General features: G+C 30.4%; 1 long non-coding RNA gene across 1 annotated transcript in view; it reads left to right on the top strand.

The window, feature by feature from the left end:
• LOC145327885 (uncharacterized) overlaps positions 1-18016 on the top strand; it is a 50826-nt gene that overhangs the window by 5954 nt on the left and 26856 nt on the right. The window lies entirely within an intron of this gene.

Below are 18016 nucleotides of genomic sequence, written 5' to 3' on the forward strand. Positions count from 1 at the left end.
CAAAAAATGAGCGATTTAAAAGGAATGAAGGGGTTAACCCTTAACAGTCGGGCCCCTTACCGCACCTTAATCAGTCGGGGGGGGGGGGGGGGCGTTCAACGCCCCCCCCATATTATCTCAGTTAGAGCTAGAGGGCTAAATTTTTTTGTACAAGTCCCCTGTGTTATGATGAATTTCCGACCTTAAGTAAGTCAAAGTCAATTTTCGCTTCCTTTACCCTTTTATTTAACAACCTTTGTTTTTAGGTCCTTTTTTACTTAAAAATTTCAAACGGCTGTAATTTTCTTATTTTTGAAGCTAGAAGAACAATTTTTTTGCAGAAAATGTTTATCTTTATGTAAATTTTATATTTGAAATGTCAAAATATAAATTTCAATACGTTATGTAGACATGTAAGAAAAGCTTAAGTTTAAAATTTGAAGTCTCTAAGTCAAAAATTGAGGCCACAGGAGCCTTTTAAAGATTTCTGGTGACCTGGAGGATCAGGACCTGCAGGATCATACCTGGAACCTGAAAGTGACTTGAACACCTGTATTTCATATAAGGATGTACTACTAGAGGATATTTTAGTATTTTGGCAAGATAAAATACTTTGTTTAAGTCAAAAAAATATTTTTGCTCTTTACCTGGATGACCCTGCCAGGTTTGCTGGCATCCTGTGCCCGCCAGGATGGAGATATTCAAAAAATTCCAACTCTCAGTTATGTGTCATACCCAAACTTAAAAAGTCACGCAGTTTGGGCTCTTTATCTTTCACACACAGAAAATGAGATAGAAAAAACCGGATGGGGGGGCGTTCAACGCCCCCCCCCCCGACCGTTAAGGGTTAATATAATAAATTTCTAATATTTTGAAAGGTAAAATGCGGGTTTCAAATTTATCGTCCATTGTCTTATCTCTTTAGATCCCTGCATAATACGCATCTCAAATACAAAACTACGAATACACAACAACACAATAAAGGCCAACCACTTTAGACCAGGGACATACATTCATAAAAATTCAAAAACTTGCAAGAATGAATATAAAATACTCATGTATTTAAAAACAGTGGGAAAATTATCTTCAATTTAGGTTGCTAACATTTAAATCACTTTTTGGTCAGTTTGTTTATCCAGTAGGAGGGGATGCGATGGATAAAGGGGAATGATGGGAAAATCTGTATTTTAGCCAGCTACAAGTTTTACTTTATTAGTACATGCTAAGATACAAGTAAAGAAAAATCCATCATTGAATGATGGGGATTCCTGTAATAAGGAGTTCCAATTCTTGAATAGTAGCAACTAATTCCTAGAGAGGATTTTTATCTGATTATCTGAACGATTAGTCACTATACCAAGTTTATGTATAAGTAAGTCTTTTTAATCAAAGCAAATCAGATTCAAATCAAATTTTTGTTCAAAATACTTTTTTATGGATGTTGTCGTTTTCTGTTTTTATTTATTACTTTATAGGTATTGATTAATTATTATTAATTATTTAAAACTATGGTACATATTAAACTGGAATAGAATATAATTTTTCTTCTGTTGACATAGCACTGTCCGTGCCTTATCCAGAATAACCACATAACGAACATTTATTGTTAGTAGCGTACAAAGCAGGGATTTAAAGGGATAAGACAATGGACAATAAATTGATGTACATCCCAAATGATGATACAAAAATTACCTCTTCTGAATATAACTAATAGTTGAAACCTTTGAACACTCAACCTTTTGAACTAACAAATCAAATTTCCATAAAAGTCCCCAAAGTTAAGCCAACGAATAAGAAAACATTATCATAAAACTTTTGGGACTTGTGTAATAAATAGCCCGATGTTCCCTCACTCCCTGGTAAACGGTAAAATATGTATATTTTCTATTTTTGCAAGATGTCTGGAAAAGTAGTAAAAAAGACAGACAATCAGAGGTGTACTTTCATGTAATTGTTATGCAACCAAGGGCATTTTTGTACAAAGCAAAAATAAACCAACATCAGTTCAAACAAACTCTTTTCAATTTACAGATATTTCAATTTTAGTTGGCGATATTTGCCATGGAGATTTTTTGCACAATTTTTAGATATATGATATATGATTAAATGTTTAAATGTAAAGAAACTTAAAATTGCGCAATTTGTTTATAATATTTATATTTGCTGAATTTAAAAAAAAATTACGGAGTAATCTAGGGGTAAAATTGTTTTCTTTATTGATGGAATATAGCATAAAAAGTAGAAATAAAGGAAGTGGTTCACAAAAACCTTTAAATATAATTGGTTATCAGAATCCTGGTACCTTGTCCCAGCCTTTTAACAATCCTTTTACTTGAAGTACGTTTTTATGGATGTAGAATATTCGTGGATATTATGACAAGGGAATAATTTATTGTTCAGTTCTTTCATCCAGTAAGAGTGAAGGGGATGGGGTAAAAAGGATGGATTATTATTTTAGACAGCTACAAGTTTATTTTTATAAAGTAAATGATAATCTGGTGCAACACCCAAGTAAAGATAAATCCTTTGTTTTTACTAACTTAATTTAGAGTTGCTTTAAGGTGTTACTTATAAGTTCAACACAGAATACATAGTTATGGAGCTTTAGAAAAAGCCTTCGGGACAGTTTTAAGGGTTAAACTGTTTTTAACCTATTTTTAAAACATATATCAAAAATATACTATGACACCAGTAGAATTAAACTGCAGAGCCTAAATTTGAATTAAGTCCCCAATAAACTTTTTTGATGGGATTTAAAAATTAATTTTACTGTTGCTGTGGTCTTTTTTGATCAGAGCAAAAGATCTTTTTTTATTTGGGTAAAATTCGTAGCTTTTAGAGTGTTTTGCTTCATATATATAGTATTCTGGTATAGAGTAAAATTAGGCCTTTTGATTTCATCTAAATTAATTCATTAAAAACTTAATTCTTTACAATATATCAATGAATTAACTTTATCGTGCTTGTTTTCCATCACTTATTTAAAACACAAAAAATTGCCTGTAAAGGGTTAAATAGTGAAAGATGACAACAAACGTTTACGCAATACAACAAATTTTTTTTTGTCACATATACAAATATGATAAAATATAAGATTATTCAAACTTATTTTTTTAAATATTTTTCAAAAGCATGTATCTTTTATGTGTATAGTTTTCATTCTTTTCATTTAAATTATAAAAATTATTTAACTACATTGGAAATAAGTCACTTTGTGAAAACACTCTTTTTTGAATTGTAAAAAACTGAAATGAAACAAGGCTTCTAATTGGTTCAGACTTCAGAATAATATGTTTTATTTTAATGTTAAATTTCTTCTATGTAAATTATTGTTTTAGAAAAAAATTATTTGCATCGAACAAAGTAGAGTTTTTATTATTGTATTGATATTATCTGAATCACATCAAATTTTTCTGTAAGAAACAATTTAACCCCAAACTAAAAAATGCTTTTGCTTCCATCAAAATGATCACAGCAACATATAAAATTGATTTTTAAATCCCCCAAAAAAAGTTTATTGGGGACTTAATTCAAATTTGGGCTCTGCAGTCTGATTCTACTGGTGTCATAGTATATTTTTGATATATGATAAAAAAATAGGTTAAAAACAGTTTAAACAGGGATTTATGGATAAGTCAATTAAGGTTAAATAAATGATTCTTTAAATTAGGCCATTTTTTGTAAAATATTTTTGGATATAATAAAGGACGTTCAAGTTTTTTTTTTTGGGGGGGGGGATAAACCCCCATAACACCCCCCCCCCCCAACGGGCCCACCCTAAGTTAATGGGATAGATTATTATAATATAACCTTAATTTATTATAGGACTTTCAACAAGTTCAATGATTTAATTTGGAATTGTTAAAGGTGTTTGAGAGAGCTTTGCAAAAAGCCCTAAAGATATTTTTAGGGGTTAATCAACTCATTTGGTGTAAGAAATGAAGTCGGATTTTTCCAGATGATTAACCATGTTATATAACTTAGTCTTTGATTATTAATCTAAAAAACAAATCATGGCAACATCTTGTTAAAACATTAACGTAAATTTGCTGATAATCGCGCTTTAATTCATGCTTTTATAAACAATTAATAGGACATTTCTGATATATAATATTTGATGTCAAAGCAGCAAATAAATATGATGTTTATGGTAAATATTGCAAAGTTGCTACGCTTACAAGGCGAATAATTACTTCTAGAACCGTTATGCAAAGTTTCATATTTGAAAACTTTTTATATCCTTGGGTTCTATGCCTATATTGTTCTGTAAATCTATCTTCAGAAGTCTAACCCCGGTCACAATTTAAATGTACTATGTTGATTTTGTATGGAATATAAACACTAACCAAAGTTGGGATGATGAACTAATTTTATTCTCTTAAAATCAAAATTTCCTTTCCCTAATATATAAGTCCAGTATTATCTTGTAAACAGCTAGACCGATTTATCATATATTATCTAGCAATATTATTTTTTATATGTAGGTTATGGTACTTCTTCTTTGGGAGGGGGGGGGGGGGTGATTTGATGTTTATACACTGGTTCCTAAATTTTTATAATAACTGTTTATTTTTTTTGTTGGCTCAACAACATTGGGGATTTTTATTGAGTTTTGATTGGTTAGTTTATTAATTTTAAAGTCCAAATATTTCAACCACTAATTGTAATCTACAGAATGGTTGAATTTGTGTATCATCAAAAGGGATGCACATCAATTTATCGACCATTGTCTTAACCCTTAAGATCCTTGACTTCTTTGGAAGAAATATGAATAAAGTCTATTTTAAGAGAAGATAAAATTGTTGAACATCTGAACTACAGAAAGACTATAGCACCAAGTAAACAAAAGAACAAAAACACATAATTCACCACACACGGTTGGTTTTTTATTAAATGAATAAGTTAGGGTACAATGTTTGGCACTTTCGGTATAAGTAAATGATAATAAAAAACCCATAGAATGCGATAATAACTTTAGAAAAATCGAAGAAAATAGTTTTCATACTTAATTAACGTTTATAAGTTTTTCTTCAAAAAGTTTAGATAAGATGCCTTTAAAAGTCGTCTATGATTTTGTCAGGGATAAAAATGTAACTTTAAAATAAGAATTACAACATATTTTTTCAATTAGTACAAAGTAAAATTTTGAACATTTTATTGATCAGTATATTTTTTAAAATGTGAAGTAGAAACCTGAATATTTTATCATGAAAATTGTGTTATGATTTGATTGTCTGCTAGATTACAAGAAAAAAGATACTGACAGTACTTGTTGGTTCTTTAAAAAAAATTAGGTAGATTACTTTCAGAACCCCTCTTTTTGCAATGTTATTTCAATAGAACAGAGCCGTAGTCTTAGTGTACTCAATATCTAGACAGCCAACCATTGTTTTAGAATTGTTCAATTTTTTTAACTTCTGATAAAAACAGAATTAATGGTATTTTTGTAAATATTATACCTCCAAGAAATGGCTGTACTTCCCAATCATATGTTGTGTGATATTTAAGAGGAATTATTTTGATATAATGTCATTAAAATATTCGTTGAAAAAAGTGCTATTCTAGCTTATACTTTACATTTTAAAGTGTATGATAATTCAAATAAAAGATAATGAAGATTTATATTATATTTAATTGTTATAATTATAAAGAAAAACCTGGAAACAGTAAAAAACTGACTTTATTTTATTGACGTAGGGAAAATTTTGTCAAATATTTGAATAAAAAAACAATATAAAACAAAATAAATTATTTTTAATATAGTCACAAAAAGGCTTAATGAGTTTAGGAAATATTTCATTCACTAATCATGTCATTTAAACTCTATTACACAGAATACAGTGTAAAAAGATGTTCTCGTTTTAATTCTAAGTAATTTCAAATGCATTTTAATACCTTTTAATGATTTATTTTTTGAAACATCTTTTTATAAAATGTTATTGATTTTTGAAGTTATATGTTAAAATGTTTTTAAATTTTGTTAACATTTTGTTTTAAATGTAGAAATTTGGTAATTCTAAACATTCAAAAAATTATTTTATTAAATTTTCATCACTTAAATTGCATGTTTGATGAAATTTTCAACTGATAATTCAAGAAAAATCGTTTAAGTTTTATTATATTTTACTTTGAAATGTTAAAAAAATATAATTATTGTCAAAAATGTGGAAGTTATACTTTCCTCAAAAAAAGACCTAAAACATGCAAATTTACACGTGTAATGAGATTTTTTTTCTTTCAGGTTTAATTTTAAGTAATTATTGATATTTTTTGTAAAAAGGATTTTATATAAAAAGTTTTAAAACTCGAGTTATGTAGTGGTTCTAAAAAAGGTTGCGAATTTATGCAATTTTCTTGCAAAAAAATTTTTCTAGGATTTTAAAAATAGCAAAGGGTGTTATTAGACGTACTTACAGATACAATTGCTAAGTCATTTTGGCCAAACACTAAAATAAAGTTTTTACATCTGAGGGTCCAACCGTGCACAAGATATACACAATTTTGATTTAATAGTCATATTACACTTCGATATGGAACAAGGCTGCTACAATCGATAAAAGGATAACATAAATCAGAAACTGCCCTGTATATCCGCACGAAGGAAGGTGACATTGGGCTGTTTATAACATCAGTCCCCAAAGATTTATAATAACGTCTTCTAATTCGTTGGCTGAACAAATTGGAGACTTTTGTTGAACTTTGATTAGTCAGTTCATTTAGTTGAATGTTCAAAAGTTTCAACTTCCAATTTTAATCTGCAAAAGGGGTAATTTTGTGTATCGTCATTGGGAATGTAGACGTAGCCCAAACTGTCCAACTGTGAGAAAGACGATTCCTATATGACGTAATATAAAGAGAAAAGAAAAAGGTAAGGAAGGGAAGAAAATCTCTTGGGAGAAAAGGGATTCGTCTTTCTCGTTAGTGGGACAGATTGTGCTTCGTCGGAATGTACATTAATTAATCGGTCATTGTCTTATCCCTTTAGATATATCTATGGTATATCCGTCTGTCTGTCCATTTGGCAACGGAGAATTTCAATGTTCTCATTTTTATAATAGTTATTTATCGTATTGTATAGTAAACAGGTTTCCGCGAATTTTAAAATAGAAAACAAAACTGGTATTAGTTTTATGATTTGTATTGTATTGTTAGTAGACAGTTGTCTGTAATACGATGCTATACATTATTTTTCAGCATGGCTGAGAACTGGTTATATTCCAGAGGTTATTAATCGATTTCTTTGTTGCAACTGGAAGTTGTCATCCTTGTGTATAACACTCTTAACAATCCTTTTTGAAATTTTATAAAATGCATTTTTATATCTCCGATCATTTAATATGCATATAAAGACTTTTCAAAATAAACATTTACACAAAAATATCCTAAAAAGATATCAGAAAAGTAAGGGGAAAAATATGGGAGTTAAAAAAACTATTTTACTAATGTGCTGGCTAATTTTAATTTAATTATTTTAATAAAATCAACTTTGAAAAGTTTATAAATTTTTTTTAAATAATAAATCTAACAGAATTTTTATAATTTTTTCTTTTTCCCTGGTAAAAAAATTATTGCATTTTATGACAATACAAGCATACAGATATGTTTTTATCAATTCTTAAAAATATGCAATTTTAATGGATATAGGATATACGTGGATATTATGACGGGGAAAAATTTGTTGTCAATTTAGGCATTTCCCCGTAAATGGGAAATGGGAGGCGGTGGGGTAAATGTGGATTGGGAGAATCGTTATTTTAGCCAGCCACAAGTTTCACTTTATTAGAGTACACGATAATCTGGTGTAAGATCCAGGTAATAATAAATCCATTATTAAAGCAACATTGATTCTAAGATGATTTTACAATAAAGACAATATTTAACAGTAGCAAACGTTTGATGTCTGCTTGTGTCGTTTCAAATTATAGATGTCAACAAAACTGGGTAGAATTTTTCATTTTACTATCTGAGAAAGCTGTCTTTAATATAATATATTTTCTTATATATTCGTATAATTCTTAGAATATGTAATTTTTATGCAATTTTCAAGTTAGTATGCACAGTGCATTGGAAATCCCATAAAATAGACAAAAAGCGACATTTTACGTTTTTTGTTATCTAAGAAACTCAATAAAAAAGAATACAAGTACGATTATATAATAAGCAGTGCAGTAATGTCAATAATTTTTTATGAAAACAGTAAAGAAATAGATGAAAAATGTATGCTTTTGTTAATAACTTATTTAGAATTTAAAAGTTTCTCTATTTTATAAATTTTATAGCAGCTGTACTGTTATTTTGAAGTAAAATTCTTTAATCTACAAAGTTTTAATTTTCAGACAATAGTCTTTTGTAACAATCGATATATTATTCTCTGAATGTTGCAACAGATATTCATGAACTCGCAGCTGGCTAAAAAACGATATCCCCCACCGAGACGTACAAGGAGGGGGGGAGGTGGTAATGGGGTGATTCTCTCTGCCCTAAAAAATTAAAAACGTTTACCCAAAAATTTTAATTTTAAATTTTTTATCCCCCCTCCCAAAAAAAATAAAAAAGCTCGAACGTCCTTGTACCCCCATCCACTTCCTTAACTCCATCAACCCCTCCTTCTGGATGAACGAACATACCAATAAATGACGAAAAGTTTTCCCCTGTCAATATATCCACGTATTCTATATCAATTATTGTAACACTTATTCTAATTATAACTGTTGCAAATTAAGAATATTCGCACTGCAATACTAAATTAGCAAACAATATATTCATTATTTTGTGGGTAAAATCCTTATAATTAGAAGTTGAACCTTATCTTTTTTTCATTCAGAAAGATTTTTTAGCCCCTGGGGGAATTGTTAGAATTCTTTAAACAACAAATCATAACAAAAAATGTATCTTATATCAGCGTCTGTGTCCAATAACAAATGACGTCATGCAATACAAATGACTGATGATATGCCAGTATATAATTTACTATTGAACATTACAATGTATTCTGGCCAATCATTGGTCATTTGTATTGTATGACGTATCTTCTATTAGACACTAAACGCTGTTCATGTATGTATCTTTGAAAAATTATTTAAAATTTTTTAAAATAGTTGGGGTGGGGGGAGGGGAGTAGGGGGAGTATTTCAATGGTATGAATTTTGATATTTTGTTTGTTACAATATGCAATTTTAATGAAAATGTGGTTAAAACTTATTTAAAATAATTAAGATTTTAATGTATTTACTTATGTTTGGGGTAATCCTTAGCTTTATTTCAATTTTTTGAGTTGGTAGTTAGTAATTAAAGAATTAAAAATTAAAGGTGTTAAATAAAAAATAAATATACTTTTATCTTTAAAGCGTACTTTAAAATGCGTAAACGTCTTACGCGTCAATAACCTAACATCAAAGAAAATTCTAGAATTTTCTGGAACTTTTTCTTAAAGGCAGTTTGTCATATTATTAGTAGGGATGTATGGGGTGGGGAGTAAGTTAAAGGGAAGAAAATTAGCTTCAAGACATTTCCTTTATTTTTTATGTTCTTAAAGCCCTGACAGTAAAAGTATTCCTAAAAACCTTAAACTTTTATAGTTTCTTTAGCAGGCTAAAATTTTCGCTTATTATTTTTTGTCAATTTACTTTTTCCTTTATCCCACAGTAATTATATGATTTCCATTTAGTACAACAATGGATTATTTCATCTTATTAAACTATTCATGGTCAGACTTGTAAATCTACAGATTCTCTATTGGGATAAGACAATGGCCGATAAATTGATGTACAGTCCCAATGATGATTACCCCTCTTTTAGATTATAATTAGTGGTTGAAACGTTTGGACACTCAACTTAATGAATCAACCAACCAAAATTCAATATAGTCCACAAAGTTGTTAAGCCAATGAATAAAAAACTAAAAATATATTTAGTTATGAAGCAACAGTAATTACTAATTTAAATGTTATGGTTGAGATAGATTTATAGTTATTGAAAGTGTTTCTAAAAATTGCAAGGTCTCAAAATTATGAAATTTTTGTATGACCCAAAACATCAAAGAGTTGTTCTTTAATTATTTCATCAATGAATTGGAATTTGACATTTAGACTTTAAAAAAACCCCTTTGGTAAAATGGGACATTGGCCTATTTTGGCCACTTTTATGGCTAGATTTAAAATGGTAACATAACCCTGAAGGCAATAATGTAAAAGTTGAAAAAAATGTACGTTAACACAGGGAGGGAGGAGACATTGGGCTGTTTATTTACTCGAGTCCCCAAAGTTTATAATAACGTTTTCTTATTCGTTGCCTTAACAACTTTGAGAACTTGCAATGCATTTTGATTGGTTTGTTCCTTAAGTTGATTGTCCAAACGTTTCAACCTATCTACAGTAGGGTAATTTTGTGTATCATCATTGGGGATGTACATTAATTTATCGACCGTTGTCTTATCCCTTTAAAACCTGACGTAAAAATGTATTGTAAAATTAAGATCCTAAACCCGGCCTAGGCTAACCTAAAATTTTAAATGTATATATCAAATTTCTGATTATATTATCAACAATTATCATAAACATATTATCACTAAATCGGTGTTAAGGATAATTTACTTGATTTTATTTTTTATTTCGCATATTTTTCAAAAATTAAAACATTTTTGTAAATAAGTGCAAATCAATTTTTATCAATATTCTAATAATGCCAAGCTTTGTCTGTCTATACGCCAGTCCTTCCGTAACGCTATTGGGGAAAGATGATTATTTCAAGGCTGATATTTAAGATAGACTGCTGAATTTTCCTGTCAATATACCTTTGATCAACGATCAATGATCATCAATTACAATCAATTATCATACAACTTATTTGCATTATTTGAATCACTATAAAAAGGAGACTTCTATTATTTTTAAAACCATGTTATTCAAAAATTATACATACATATGTACATAGCTTATAAAAAGTTTAATTTGAAATTATTCTCCGTTGTAGTTTGATTAAGCTAAAATGTTTTGCAACAATTTAGTGCTGTTTCTAAACTGCCAATGTTTTTTTGGTATAACAATATAATAGTAGGCTATCATAGGTTTAAATTGAGCTGTAACAGTATGTAAATAAAAGTATAGGAACAACTTTTAGTCTAGCTGTTGTCTTTAATAAAAAAAAAGTATCTCTAAAATTCGTCATGCTTTTTAAAAGCAAAGTTTTTCTGCATTTTGGGGTCCATTCGCAACAGTACTTATCTGTAGCGAAATAAATCAACTTAGGCTTTAATAAAAATATATATAAGCTTTTATAACTGAATAATATGTCAGAAATGGCCAATTTTATATAAACCATGTAATAACAACATAGAAATTGAAGTGTAAATGGCTTAACGTAAACATTATATAAATTTATCAACAAAAGATTCACTACATTGCACATAGGGGCAACAAAGGGCAACAATTCACCACCCCCAAATCAAGTTTTAAACATTCTATGAGTATTATCATACCCAATGTACATCAGATTTCAAAGGAATCGTAAAAATACGCTTTTTAAGTAAGCATTCTAATGCATGGAAGTCAAGAAATGCAAAAATTTTCTTACAGAAAAAGGCATACTTTTTGTGTTTCACCAACAATTTTAAAAGTATTATAAAATCTCTTAGAATTAACGTAATTAGACAAAATAACTTCTGATGAGTCATGCATTACATATATTTTGACAGTATAAAAGAAAAAAACACAAATTGAAGAAATTAGTCCTAAATAGTTCTAGTTGAAGTCAAGATTTTAGTTTTTATTTGTTTGTTTTTTAATCAACATTTGAGAAGACAGTAAGAGGAAACATGTTTTCGCTGGGTGTCGCCGGCTAAAAAAATGATATTTGATTACCCAAAGACATATTTTAATCGCCAGTACTGGTTTCATTTACCCCCCCGCGCCCCCGTAGGGGTTTTTAGCCCGTTTTCTGAACGTGGGTGCACGAAAAGCTTGTAAGAAAAGGCGTTTAAATGCACTTTTAAAGTCAAAACTTAAGATATAATTCAAATAAATAAAAGACACAAAAACATAGACATATTGGAAAATATTTATTCTGACTTAGAATTAAAGTTAATAATAAATATAAGGAGGAGAGGGGGGCTAAACCTAAATCTAAACCTCTTTATGTTTGATGTTTTAATGTAACTAAATAATCGTTTCTATAGATTATTACAAATATCAGGGATCTAAAGGGATAAGACAAAGGTCAATAAATTGTTGTACATCCCCAATGATAATACACAAAATTACCCCTTGTGTAGATTAAAATTAGTAGTTAAAACGTTTGAACACACAACTGTAAAACTTTGGGGACTAGTGTTATAAACAGCCCAATGTCCCCTACCTCACTGCGGAAAGGTAATATGCAAATAACGTGAGGTTCTTATAATCATTCTAAATTGGAATTAGCAAGTAGTCTATCTGTCTGTCTATTGGTAATGCTTTGTTTTTAAATTATGTAGTTACAGGGTATTCATGTTTAAAGTCAGCAGTTTTATTTAGAAAGGGAGGGGACTGTTAATTACACTAGTCCCCAAACTTCAAAGTTTTATAATAACGTTTTTATATTCGTTAGCATAAGAACTTCAGGAAATTCAATTGATTTTTTATTGGTTGGTTCATTAAGATGAGTGTCAAAACTTTTCAACCACTAATTGTCATCGACAGACAAATAATTTTTAATATAATTTATTAAATATGTATCAATATTGGGGATGTACATATTAATCATTTATTGTTTTGTTCCTTAGATCCCTAAGTGTTAATATCAAAAATATAAAGTAGTAAGCGTTTTTTGTCTGTCCCGAAGGATCTCGCTAACCTCTGAACCGATATTGTTCTCCTTTACAATGAAGCTTTGTATATGTCCTGGGAAGGTTTTAAACTATTTTTGGGTAGGGTGACTTTACCCCCCTTCCCCCCCCCCAAAAAAAAAATATTTTTTACTCTTTTGAAACTCAAATATAAAATGAGAAAAGGTCGAATTATCCCCCTCATACCTAAAGTGCCCCTAGAGGCCGCCCATCCCTTAAGATCTTAAGATCCCTTAAGATCTCGCCAACCACTAAACTGATTGAATTCTACTCTTCAGGGAATATATCTACTGGTCCTGTGGTTGTTTAAAGATCTTTTTCAAAAATAAAAATCCCCCTCATATTTTTTCATATTTCTATAATTAGGGTCGGTCCGTCCGTATGTCTGGTACAGTTAGCTCTTTTACTTAACTTAAACAGGCTAGAATTGTCCTATCGATTTCAAACTTTTCATGCTGATTTCTACAACAGTTAGGTACGACTTAGAAAGCACAGCAACTCTATAATCGTTACCAGAAAGTCCTTACATCCATTTATAACAAGCTGATTTTTACTTTTTTGACAACAAATAATGGTTTTGAATGTTAAAAATATCCTATTCATCTGATTTTTTTAATACTGATTCCTATTTCAATAACGTCTATTGTTATTAGCGAAGCATCTCTATAATCAAGTCCTAAAAACGTCAGTATGTCCTTAAACAGTAACATGTATTTAATCAGTTTTAATTACAATTTTGTATAGACATGCATTAATATTCAGTTCTGACACTTCACAAGTGTTAATGTTCATTTGTCCTTCCATTTCAGAGCTTTGCTTCTTTCATGTATGTTGTCATCCTTGTTTAATTACCTCTTGGGGCAAATCCCCTAGAGGCTAGGGGCGAAGCCGCTAGTATACATATAAACAGTAAACAAGAATCATAATATCATTATAGATATAGATATTAGTTAATAAAAATTTATGTTAATCATGCCCACATTTATAATGGATTTATTAAACATAAAAATAAAGTGAAACTTGTAGCTTGCTAAAATAAGGATCCCCATCCACCCCCATTTACACCATCCCCTCCCCTCCTACTGAAATGAATTCCATGACCCCAAATTTGACACTTTGAACACTAAAATCGGACTACAATTAACCTAGTTACACTTTAAAGGGCCCAAAAAGCTAGTGATAGGGTAGCTGCGCTACTAAAAAATTCTCATATTGCTCTGATAACCAAAACCCCAAATTAGACATTTTAAACACGAAATTCAAGATAGTTGATGGATAGATAGATGGATAGGTAGATGAATAGATATATAGATAGATAGATGGATAAGTAAATGGATAGACAGATGGATAGATGGATGGATAGATAGAGGGATAGATTGATAGATGGATAAATTGATAGTTGATGGATAAAGAGATGAATAAATGATGTATAGATAGATAGATCGATATATAGATGGATAGAGAGATGGATAGAGAGATGGATAGATAGATTTATAGATAGATGGATAGATAGATGGATAGATAGATGGATAGATAGATGGATAGATAGATGGATAGACAGATGGATAGATATATAGATAGATAGATGGATAGATAGATGGATAGATAGATGGATAGATAGATGGATAGATAGATAGATAGATAGATAGATAGATGGATAGATAGATGGATAGACAGATGGATAGATATATGGATAGATAGATGGATAGATTGATGGATAGATAGATGGATAGGGTAAGGGGGGGCTATTTTCGGGAGGGGTTAATCTGGTAATTTTCTATCTACCTTCATAAAATGACCTTTATCTCCATGTTCCTTTCAAATGACAGAAAAAAACATAAAAGCAAATTTGTTTGTTGTTAAATTACCTACAAAAAAGTATAAAATTAATTTTTTGTGAGATGAATTTTAAGGGTACTAAATAATTAAATCCCCTTTTTGGTTGATTTGCCCCAATGTGCATTGTGTATTTAATCATACTTGTTTATTTTTTACAATAATTTTTATTCTTTTTTTGTAGGTATGTTAAAACTGCGAAGATATGAACTCGTAAGATTATTTACGCTGTTGTTTTGTTACGCGTTTCTTTCACTAACAGATAGTATTTTGCTTACTTTTTACATTCATTCATTCAAATAGACCTCACAAGTGGAATAATATTTATTTCTCGCATCGTATTATTAACAGCTTTCCGCGGATATAAAATGTATAATTATAAGATTAAAACCAGTTTTTTTTGCTCCGAGGACTAAACTGGTATTTTTTATGATTTTTTATTCTGATATTCTGTTTAAATTGTATGTAATACGATACGATACATGATTTTTTAGTATGTCTGAAAGCCGGTTCTAATCTTGTGGATATTGATCGGTTTAAAAGCCATTCTGTAAAATACATTCTATTAGGGGCAATTTATTACACTAGTCCCCAAAGTCTTGGTCAGTTGGTTAATTTAGTTGAGTGTACAAACGTCTCGACCACTAATTATAATCTTAGATCCCTGGGAGGGAATGCTAATATAATTCGACAGCCAATATTTCCCAGCTACAAAAAGTATAGTAAGGATTATCGCACATTGTCCAACCTCTCAATCCCTGGATTAGTGGCAAGTGCTGTATAATAGTTTCAATTTAAGATGAACTTTGATTTTAAAACTTATGGTGGAGGCTTTAGATAAAAGTAGGGATACATGGCAATTAAAATTTGTATGATTTATTAACTTTTCTTCAATGTTTATTTATCATTTTAATACTTTTTATCTATTGCTATTTCTCTAAACATCCATTAAGAGGGGTTGGGGATGGGGGAGTCGACTCTCACAACTTTTAATAATGATTTTTAAATGAAAAAGTAAACAATTTTTTTTGGGGGGGGGGTTCTTTTGGGATACTCTCCCCCAATATAGTTATAAACCTTACAAGGACCTATGAGAAAATTCATTGCAAAGGAGAACCATATCAGTTCATCGGTTAGCGAGATCCTTCGGTACACATAGAGAGAAAGACATTCTGTTACTTTTATGTAAAGGGATTAATTACAATTAATTATTTATCTGCCAATGCTGTCCTGAAGCAGCTTATAGTACCTAATAAAAAATGACGTAATATAATACAAATGACCAATGATAGGCCATTATACATTGTAATTGACCAATGGTAAAATGTAAACTGGCCTATCATTGGTCATTTGTATTACATGACATCATTTTTATTAGGCACTCTAAGCTGCATCCAAAGGTTCTATCTTTGTATTCCTTGCATTTTTTATCTTAATCAATGCTTGTTTAGTCTGTAAACTACAGACTTGTCTGACCTATTCATTACAGGGATTTAAAGGGATAAGACAATAGTCGATATATTGATCTACGTCACCAATGATGATACACAAAATTACCCCATCTGTTGATAATAATTAGTGGTTGAAACATTTGACCACTCAACTTTATGAATCAACCAATCAAAATGCAATAAAAGTCCCCAAAGTTGTTAAGCCAACGAATAAGAAAATGTTAACATAAACTTTGAGGACTAGTGTAATAAACAGCTCATGGTCTACTCCCTCCCCTTACTCTTTATCTATTGTTGAACATGTGGCAATAAAAACAAACACAAGTATGACCTAATCCACACGAAGCACACCTCATCTATAGAAAACAAATATTATTTAAATGTTAAGAATAGCCAAACAGGTGGATGATTAATTATAGTGTAGAAATTTATATAGAATACGTGGATATTATGAGAGATTCTTGCACAGTCTGATGAAATGTTTTTCTAAGCTGGCTAATATAACGATACCCACGGCCTACCCCTCCCTTATGACTTTACCCCATCCTCTCTCCTGACCATGGAGGAACGTATTTGTCAATATCTGAGGACTATATTAGCAACCAAAATATATTCCCAAGAAATGAAAGAATTTTAATCAGGAAATCAGTTTATTTTCCCCATAGAAGTTCCATGTCCACCAAAGCGTTACCGACAAACTAACATTATACATGTTTACCTTCCTCTTAAGTGGCACCGTTTAAAGCCGCGTTACGTGCCAACACACACAAACGGACATTACAAGTTATAGAGTAGCTACGCTACAAAAAAAAACTAGACGTTTAAATTCCAAAGCGAGACGGACAAAGGTTTAATTAAAAGATTCACGAGTAGATATGCTTCTGGGTAAACTAGTTTTATTATACCTCTGGTCATTACTAAAACAAGGATGACAACATATCCATGAAAGCGAAGATACGGTCTGTCTGTTTGTTTGTTTGTTTGTAGCGAAGGATCTCGCTAACCGATCGGTTTCTCCTTAATAGGGTAGCTTATAATAGGTCCCGGGAAGGTTTATAACTATTTTAGGGGACGGTACCAACACCCTCCCAATTTTTTTTTTTACTTTTTTTTTTAAATTTAACCCCCCTCCCCCCCCCCCCACACAAAGGGGCGAAGCCGTTAGTTTAATATAAAGTAGTAGGATTTTTACTTTAAAGCTAAAAAGTTCGGGAAATGCTAGTTTGAATCAGGTTCAAATTCAATAAAAAGTCCCGAAAAGTTGCTAAGCCAACGAATAAGAAAACGTTTTTATAAAGCTTTAGAAAATGGTATAAAATATCCAGGTGTCTTATTCCTCACTGAGTACAAATACAGCACGTTTTTAATAAAAGAACTTATTGCTATAAATCTTTATATCCTTATAAATCTAAAAACGAATGAATACCCTATCTGTACAAAGCTTCGCTTTTACAAACAGTATAAAATGTATTAGTAGTAGTTATGGCTGATATTCATCTACACTTTTTGTCTAACTAAAGATCTACTACCTAAAGCCAGAGATCTAAAGGGATAAGACAATGGCCGATATATTGATGTACATCCCCAATAATGATAAACAAAATTACTATCTATTTAGTAGATTATAATGTGTGATTAAAAGAGACACTCCACTTACTGAACCAACCAAATATTATTCAATAAAAGTCCCCAAAGTTGTGAAGCCAATGTAAGAGAATCATAAAACTTTGGGTACTAGTAATAAACAGTCCAATGTCCCCTCCCTTTCTGACTTAAAGCACTATAACTGTTGTCTTACGTTGATATAACAACAGCCAACAGTTTAATAGGTTTACTATTTGATAAGAATATTAAAACAATGCTTATGTTCATTTGAATAACATTATATTCAAATTGTAAGTAATCAAAATATAATGTTTTTCATTTGCCC

The sequence above is a fragment of the Acartia tonsa genome, chromosome 9 (genome assembly GCF_053477335.1).
Source record: "Acartia tonsa isolate MP-2025a chromosome 9, ASM5347733v1, whole genome shotgun sequence".
In the NCBI taxonomy this organism is placed as follows: Eukaryota; Metazoa; Arthropoda; class Copepoda; order Calanoida; family Acartiidae; genus Acartia; species Acartia tonsa.